This window comes from Rosa rugosa, unplaced genomic scaffold, assembly GCF_958449725.1.
Source record: "Rosa rugosa unplaced genomic scaffold, drRosRugo1.1 SCAFFOLD_220, whole genome shotgun sequence".
Classification (NCBI taxonomy): domain Eukaryota; kingdom Viridiplantae; phylum Streptophyta; class Magnoliopsida; order Rosales; family Rosaceae; genus Rosa; species Rosa rugosa.
In genome coordinates this window covers 4,829-13,007 of record NW_026908930.1, presented here as the reverse complement: position 1 = coordinate 13,007, position 8,179 = coordinate 4,829, and the positions used below count along the sequence as shown (strand labels likewise).

The following is an 8,179-nucleotide window of genomic DNA, read 5'->3' as shown; positions in this document are numbered from 1 at the left end:
GAGATGATCTATACACTAGTATCTAAAAACTGAACGGTCAAGATGTGGATATGCGATCTAAAAACGACCAAAAACTCGAAGTTCACTCCATAATTTCAAAGCGGAACTCCGCTCTGGATAGGATCTATATATATATATATATATATATATATATATATATATATATGTTGTTCAATAAATAATAATAGGAAACTAGTGGCTAATCTTTGACATTCGACCTTTCAGATGAACAATGACGTATCGTCTCTAACTGGTATAGAGAAGGAGATACACTTGGGAGTGATTGATCCAAGATTGATAAGATGGCCAAGCTCACAATTTTACAGATATATGGGCTCACTCACAACCCCTCCTTGCACAGGAGGAGTTATTTGGAGCGTAAACAAAAAGGTACAACGACCTCTTCATCATCATAACCCTAGCTGATTAAGTTTTCTTCAAAATTCTTGTAATTAGATTCACACTTCCATCTCAGGTACTTTCTGTTACAAAAGAACAACTGAGGTTACTTGAACGAGTCGTCTATGGTGTAAGTAACCGATATTTGTTGATCTGCATCAATCTATACATCACAACACTAATCACATTATATTAACTTCTTTTGATCAACTTGAATGCAGCATGCAAAGATGAATGCTAGACCATTACAACGTCTTAATGGCCGGGATATCACTCTCTTTGGTCCTCGGTGGGGATTGCGTAACTGACCACCTCTATTTTTGCTTCTCGTTAAAACGAGGCTGAAGGGGAGGGAGGGAAGGGAATATTCCAACGAGTTAGTACTTAGTAGGGTTTAGAACATATAGGGTTCACTAGCTTAGAAGCCACCACATAATCTACATTTTCGATCTTGTTGCAATAATTTAGGACTTTTTTTTTTTAATAAACTAGGATTTTTTTAAAATAAAGTAGGACTTGCTTATGTAGATCGAGCATATATACCCGCATGGAAGATGCTATATATGTATAAGTAGTTCAGAAGCCATGGTATGCAAGGCTATCTCAGAAATGACTTCAAATTAATTTGTTCCCACATCTTTCATTTCACTGTTTTCTTTTCAGAATTTACTGCCAGTCTATTTACCGAATGTTGTCAATTTCGTCCTGTAGTTGGAAAATCATCATGCAAAGAATTCTCTCTCTCTTTTTTTTATACCGACAATGTCCAATCTCATTTAAGTTTAGTACGTAGAATTACATGTCACATAACATTCATGTGCTAAAACTTGGGTGAAGTTAATCTTGTACGTACTGTGCTCAATTACAGCAGGGCATGCATACTTATATACAATTAATGTATAGTCTTAACTCTTAATTTTCCGAGCTAGTATAAAGTAAAGAGTTAAATACTGTTTACTCTCTATATTTATAGAGTTTCATTATTTCAATCCCTGACTTTCGAATTTCACCTAAAAACTTTTTAAACTCTCAATTTCCTCCAAATCAGTCCCTGCCGTCAAGCTCCGTCTAAATTGTCCATTAAATTGCTGACGTGGCATTTTTACACGCCGAACTGTCTATTATACCCTTACCTTATATATTTTTTAATTAATTTATTTTCTTTTTTCTCTCTCACCTTTTTTTTCCCTTCCTTTTTACCTCTTCGTTGTTCGTTGGATCAGTGATGTTCCAAAGAATGGGCCTCCTCTCTCCTCTCCTCTCTTCTGTACTACTAGATTTGCACTCTCTCTCTCTCTCAGAGGGTCGGTCCATCCCTTCAAAGGCTTGATCCAAGCGTCATGGCCGCCGCTGCCAATGCCTCAATGACCATGAAAGAGCAGCTCACGGTAATTATCCCACACCCCTATCTATCAGCTACTCGAAAGTGAAAACATACTTAAAGCCTCGATGAGCATATTGGGTTTGAGCTTCTTCAACTTGATCACGGTCTCAGCAAAATGTCCACTCCCTTGATCAGGCATATCATCCCGGTCCACTCAAGTAATCACCACATAATCCAAACCCCACGACGCAATCGCTTCCGCCACATTCGCCGGCTGATTGGGATCCTAGAAGTTTTCCAATTACAAAACCTGCACACATTTCCAATCAACATTTCAACCACAAAACACGAAAGCCTCCTCTCTCACACACATTTCGTCGAACACCTCACCTGCAACCGCACGTACATGTGTCGCTGAGAATCATGATAGTGGCGGTGGCGGTGGCGGTTTCGCCGCCGGACGAGCACTCGCCGAGATTAGGACACTTGGCCTCCTCGCAGACTGTGTGGAGCTTCAATTCCCTGAGCTTCTTCTTAATCTGCATGTACTTCTCGCCGACCGAGATTGACTCCATCCATTTTGGCTTCGGCAATGGCTTCTTCTTCGTGCCGACCTCCACGGAGTACGGACCTTCACCTTCAACGAATTCCGTGAGTGCGAGACTCGGCGGCGAGGCCAGCCCGGAGGCCCACTAGGGTTGGCGGCAATTGGGAGGAGAAGGTGGTTGACGGCGTGGAGGAGGAGAAGGATCGGGTCGTGGACGTTAGGGTTCGGGTCAGGGTTGAGAACCGGGTCTGCATCTTTCTCTCTCTTCGGGTTAAGGTGGTGAGAGAGATTGGTTCATGTGATGATGATGAGTCGATGGTGAGGAAGAAGATGAGGGAGGTGGGAGGTTGGTCGTTTTGGTTAGTTGGCGCAGACTATTTCGGATCTTGGATCTTGGAGAGAGAGAACTGGAAGAAGAAGAGGTAGAAAGAGGTAAAAAGGAAAAAAAAAACGTGAGAGAGAAAAAAGAAAATAAATAAATTAAAAAATATATATAAGGTAAGGGTATAATAGACATTTCGGCGTGTAAAAAATGCTACGTCAGCAATTTAACGGACAATTTAGACGGAGCTTGACAGCAGGGACTGATGGGGAGGAAATTGAGAGTTTGAGGATTTTTTAGGTAAAATTTGAAGGTCAGGGACTGAAACGATGAAACCCTATAAGTATAGGGAGTAAACAGTATTTAACTCTAAAGTAAATTAAGAGTATATATATCACACTTTTGTACTGTGCTAAAAAAAAATCGTTATCACTGAGAACTACACAAAAGAGTTATTGCTATTGAATTGAAAAGCTATTGTCCCGACCTAAAAATTGCTGACTCATTCAAGCCAAACCCGAGATGACCAAATATCTGCCATCCGGCCATCTTTTGACTGCGGATCGGCGCAAATGTATTCCTCTTGCCGGCGCCAGTCCCTCCATGACCATGGATCATCCGTATTTTAGATTTCATCTTTCATCTACATATGGATAAACATCTCTCTGTTTGCATCTTTGGATTTTTTTGGTTGTTTCTTACTTTCAAAAAAACATATGGTGACTTAATTGATAATATAAGTATTAAAAGGATACTGATGGATCAAGTTATATGCTTATGGCTAGTTTGCTAATAATAAAATTCAGGGAAGCAAATTGGTTATTAAGCAAAAAAAAAAAAAAAAAAATTTACTGCAACTCTTTTATAAGTGTTGTCAATTTTGTCCTATGGAAAATTTCATCATGATAAAGAGACTTGGGAGAACTTGATCTTGAACTGTATTAAATTGCATGGTTTCATCATGATATATGAGGACCTTATAATAAGGACCGAGTGATGACTTTTAATTTTTTTTATTTTTTTTAGAAGAGACCAAAACACTTTTATTAAACAGACTTAGGTACAAATAGCAATGAAATGTTACAAGAAGCCAAACATGATCTGGAAATAAGCCCAACCCCTAAGTAGTAACAAAGACTCCAGCTCCTAGAGTTCACATATATAGAACAATAAACATGTATGCCTAAGCCGACCACGACCATACTAAAAAGACACGCCCCATTAATTATTGTCCAACTAGCATACAAAAAACAAAAAAACAAAAAAAGAAAACCTACACCCAGTAAGCTAGGCTCGGCATGTCACTTCCAAGCCCAAAAACAAAGGGTACAGTAAAAGAAAATAAAAGAAATAAAAAACAGTTGGACCCAGGCTCCATCAACCAGGCCCAACAAGCTGCAAAGGGCATAGGAGGAACCCTAGCTGCCAAAGACGCCAGCCAGGCTTCAGCATTTAGAAGAACTGTGCCAGCACCACCATTGCCAGTGACCACTCCACCGTTAGTTACCTCATGATTAGGACCAATGTCGCCCCCATGATCAAGAAGCCAAGGCAGAAAGCAGAGACCATCCAATCTGTCTTGGGCATAACAGAATCCAATTATGTAACAAATTCATAACCGGATCCGAGTGCTTGATGCCACCCAGAAGTGTCGCTGCCGTCGTAAATATAGTAGGAACCTCCTTGACGCCTACCATAATCTGAATGTTAGGGAGCCAAAGAGACAAGGACAATAAAAGGGATTGGAACAAAGTAAAAGGAGGAGATGGAGATGGAGAACACGAAGGCAGAGTGGGGCAGAGGATGATCACAAAGAAGAAGGGGAGGTAGGAGATTGATCGAAGAGATCGATCTGGAAAAACACAACTTATGCCCTTGCGGCTATCAAAAAACAACGAGAGAGAGAGAGAGAGAGAAGTTGCTCTCATACCCAAGAATATTGTGTCATTACCAAGTGAGGACTTTTGAATGAACGGTTGGATGACATGCATGTTGAAATTTTAAAATATCAACTAAAGTTTAAAATACTCATCCAACCATTTATTCAAAAGTTCTCACTTGTTCTTTAATATAATGTCCTTATTAAAAACTTACCTATATAACTGATGTATAGGGTTTAGGACATAGAGATGTTTCTTTGTCTTACAAATCATAAGAAATTGAAGTACCCAGAGGAACCTCCATGATAGTCTTAGAGCTCAGAAACGAGGAAAACATTGAAGGAAAAACTAGAGAAAGACAGAATATGTGAGTCTTGGTGAGAAGAATTTGCCAGTGCAGAAGGAGATGGTGAAGAATTGCAGTGACACAAACCCAGATCAACAAACCCTCTGTGCCAAAAAAACAGAAGAAGAGGAAGATCGTCTTGAAAAATCTTTAAGGTCTTTCCATAATCCAATTCTACAAAAACTAAAACAAAACAAACATCCAAAATCAAAGATAAAAAAGGATTCCAACCACATGGAATTCAAGGTGCAAAACAGAGGATTTTGAGTCCCACATAAACTACAGAAATTAATCAAAATGAATATTAATGAGAGAGAATCAATAGACAAACCAGACCATATAATAATGTTATTGATAAAGAGCAAATCTTCATCATCATGACCCAAAAAAAGGAAGGAGTTGTGTCCTAAAACAATCATTTTGATGTAATTATTATTGTAATTATTATTAATCAAAAGGGAAAGTTTATTTTTCATTGCTTATTTGATTAAACAAGGTCCAAGGAATAAGAGTTAAAGAGAAAGTAATCTAAAGAGTTAGATGTGTGACACTCTTAACACTTTTGTCCATGCTTTTACTTTATATAATAGGAAATCAATCCAATTACTAAAAGAAAAATATTGACTTTCATAAAGCCAATATGTTGGCTGGTCCATACATATTATTAGGCACTAAAAATGTGTCTTGGGCTTTCATTTAAATCTCATTTAGTGAAGCCCAAGTCCACACCAAAACTTGACAATCGTTTAGGCCCAATAGGTTCGGTTTTTACCCGAAAATCCTAATTATGTCCAAATAATAAATCTAATTAATTATTTGGTCATAACCAACTCTTGTTTAATCTTCTTCATATACAATCTCAAGGATCCACTTATATGGTGTGCGATCTCTTAGGTTCTAATTAACAAGGCAGTGAAGTTTATAGAAACCATTCTATTTTGTTTACGAATCAAAAACCCCATTTTTGATTCTCCCTTGTTATTAGGATTATAAATGTTTATTAATCATCAGGGACTTCACAAGTCATGAGTGACGTCTTGCAGCATATCATGACTACCCTAGTTAATGTAGAATGACAAAGAACCTGTTCAATTGGAATTACAATACAATACGGTCATTCTCTAACACGATGTTCTAAATCACATCATCGGGGTATGGAATTGATATATCAATCCCGTAATGTGATTTTTCATTCTTATGTGATTCTTAGAATGTGATTAGAAACTCCTTTTTAATCTCATTCAATGCTTTGGCCAAAGACTCATTTAATCACATCTTTGAACATACACCTTATTTACTTAAGGATAGAGATTCCTTATTGTACACTCACATGTTGTTGGATCATAATTCATATACATATTTGTCCCATAAAACATGGAAATTACTTGTTCTAAAGTCCAAATTTAATGTTGACTAATCCAATTTCATTATTTCCCTAATCTTGTACTTTTGCTTAACCTTTGTGTTTATTTATATATATTTATTATGTTTTCCTTATCATGCTAGGAAATGATGGAGAAAAATGGAAATGCACTAAAAATGTCAACTTTACACATTTTCCTACTCCGGCTAGGAGAAACCAAGCCAAGCAAGGAAGAAGGAGCGACTACCTGACCAAATGAATTTCAAATGAGTTGAAACCTTCCAGATCCATTCTAGACATCCTAAGAAACATTTCTTATGAAGAGTGCAAGAGCCAAATAGAAGTGGAATGCCTTCAAACAGTCAGCCCAATTTTATGCAGAAGCAAAACTGGAAAACTGGACCTGTAAGGAGTCCAGCAGCGATTTCGGCCCAATGGCATGGAAATAAATTCTGAAAATTTGACACAATGATCTACACTCATGGTGGATCATTTCATATGAAGAAGTCACGGGCAAAATCTGAAGTCTTGGTGGAGAATTAATTGAAGGAAAAATGAGTAGAAAGTGACTCAAACCTAACAAATTCCATTAGTGTTTAAATATTCAAACCTAACAAATTTCATTAATGTTTAAATTCTCAAACCTAACTCATCATCATTTGTTTAAAGCCAAATAGTTTTGCTTGTTAGCCTATAAATAGAGGCTACAACAAAGAAGAAAATCACCAATTCCTTCATCCATTACATATTCTTTCTCTCTTCATCTCCTTCACAAAACCTCCATCTCCACCTCCCAAAATCCAAACTCATACTATCCATACTACTCTATCTCCTCCATCACCACCACCATTTCTTATCCTCTACCTCCATTAACACCACCACTACTACATCATTTCTCCACTATCTTTTCTATCATCATTTTCTCCATCTACTCCACTTATTCACATAATACATAATACAAGCTTCACTATCTTTTATCATCAAATCTTCAAGAGCAAGAAGGAGAGAGAATCACCACCAAGACGTGAGCTTGGGGACCATCCGACACACCACTAAGCCAACTCTATCCCTTTTACTCTAGATTATATTTTGGTGTTTAATTTGATTATGAATTTAGTATATGTAATTATGAGTGAGTAGTACTTTGTCGGGGCTAGGGTTGAATGCCCTAGCTAAACTTGTATGAATTGATGTTTTAATTTGCATTTGATATTATTTATGATTTTCATCTTCATATGCTAATTCAAGAAGTGAGTGCATTCATTCAAACTTAACTATTTTGAATGTGTTGTGTTTGTCATCTCATGAAAAAATGTTTAGGGAGTAGTTAACCTTGAACATTAATAGCATGATAGCATCCTCTTTGTGCATGTGAAGGTTGTGAGTTAAAATCACCTAGATCTAGGATTGGTTTGCTTGCATGATTATCTAAACTCAAAACTTTATGCATCTAGGAACAAGGAATTGAGACTTAACCGGTAATAGGATTTGTTCTTAGGTAGTTAATTCTAGACTTATCCGGTTGGAATTGATACCATTAAAGGAGTTTAAGCCTTTGTAGTCTTATCCGGATGCAAAGAGGGTAATTGGGAAATTAGAATATCATCACTTGTATTTGAATTTCTATACTTGCAAAGGAGGTTAGTGGTAGACAATCCAACCCCTAACTTCATCCATTATATCACTATTTTAGTTTAGAGTAATTTAGTTTATATTTGAACTAATTGTTTTCAATTCAAAACTATCTTCAAAAACCAAAAATAATTTCACTATCACCACAATGCACATACTCACCATAAGCCTAGATTTCCTTGTAAATTTAGGTTTGTGATTGTACATTTGTATATTCTAGCTCTCCTTAGGTTAATACCCTAGCTAGTGAAAGGAATCCAATCCTCGTGGGTTCGACAACATTTCTTAACTCCCTATACTATTACTTGTACCCCTTATACTTGAGGGTAGCTATTTGGCTAACACATGTCTCCATGACCGAATTGA

The 8,179-nt window shown here is 37.3% G+C and overlaps 1 long non-coding RNA gene across 1 annotated transcript; it reads left to right on the top strand.

The window, feature by feature from the left end:
- Positions 1–223: 223 nt before the first annotated feature.
- LOC133724203 (uncharacterized) lies at positions 224–2,767 on the top strand. Its single transcript, XR_009853533.1, has 3 exons — positions 224–390; positions 476–529; positions 621–2,767. It is a non-coding gene; the product is annotated as an uncharacterized LOC133724203 (long non-coding RNA).
- The last annotated feature ends 5,412 nt before the right edge of the window (positions 2,768–8,179 follow it).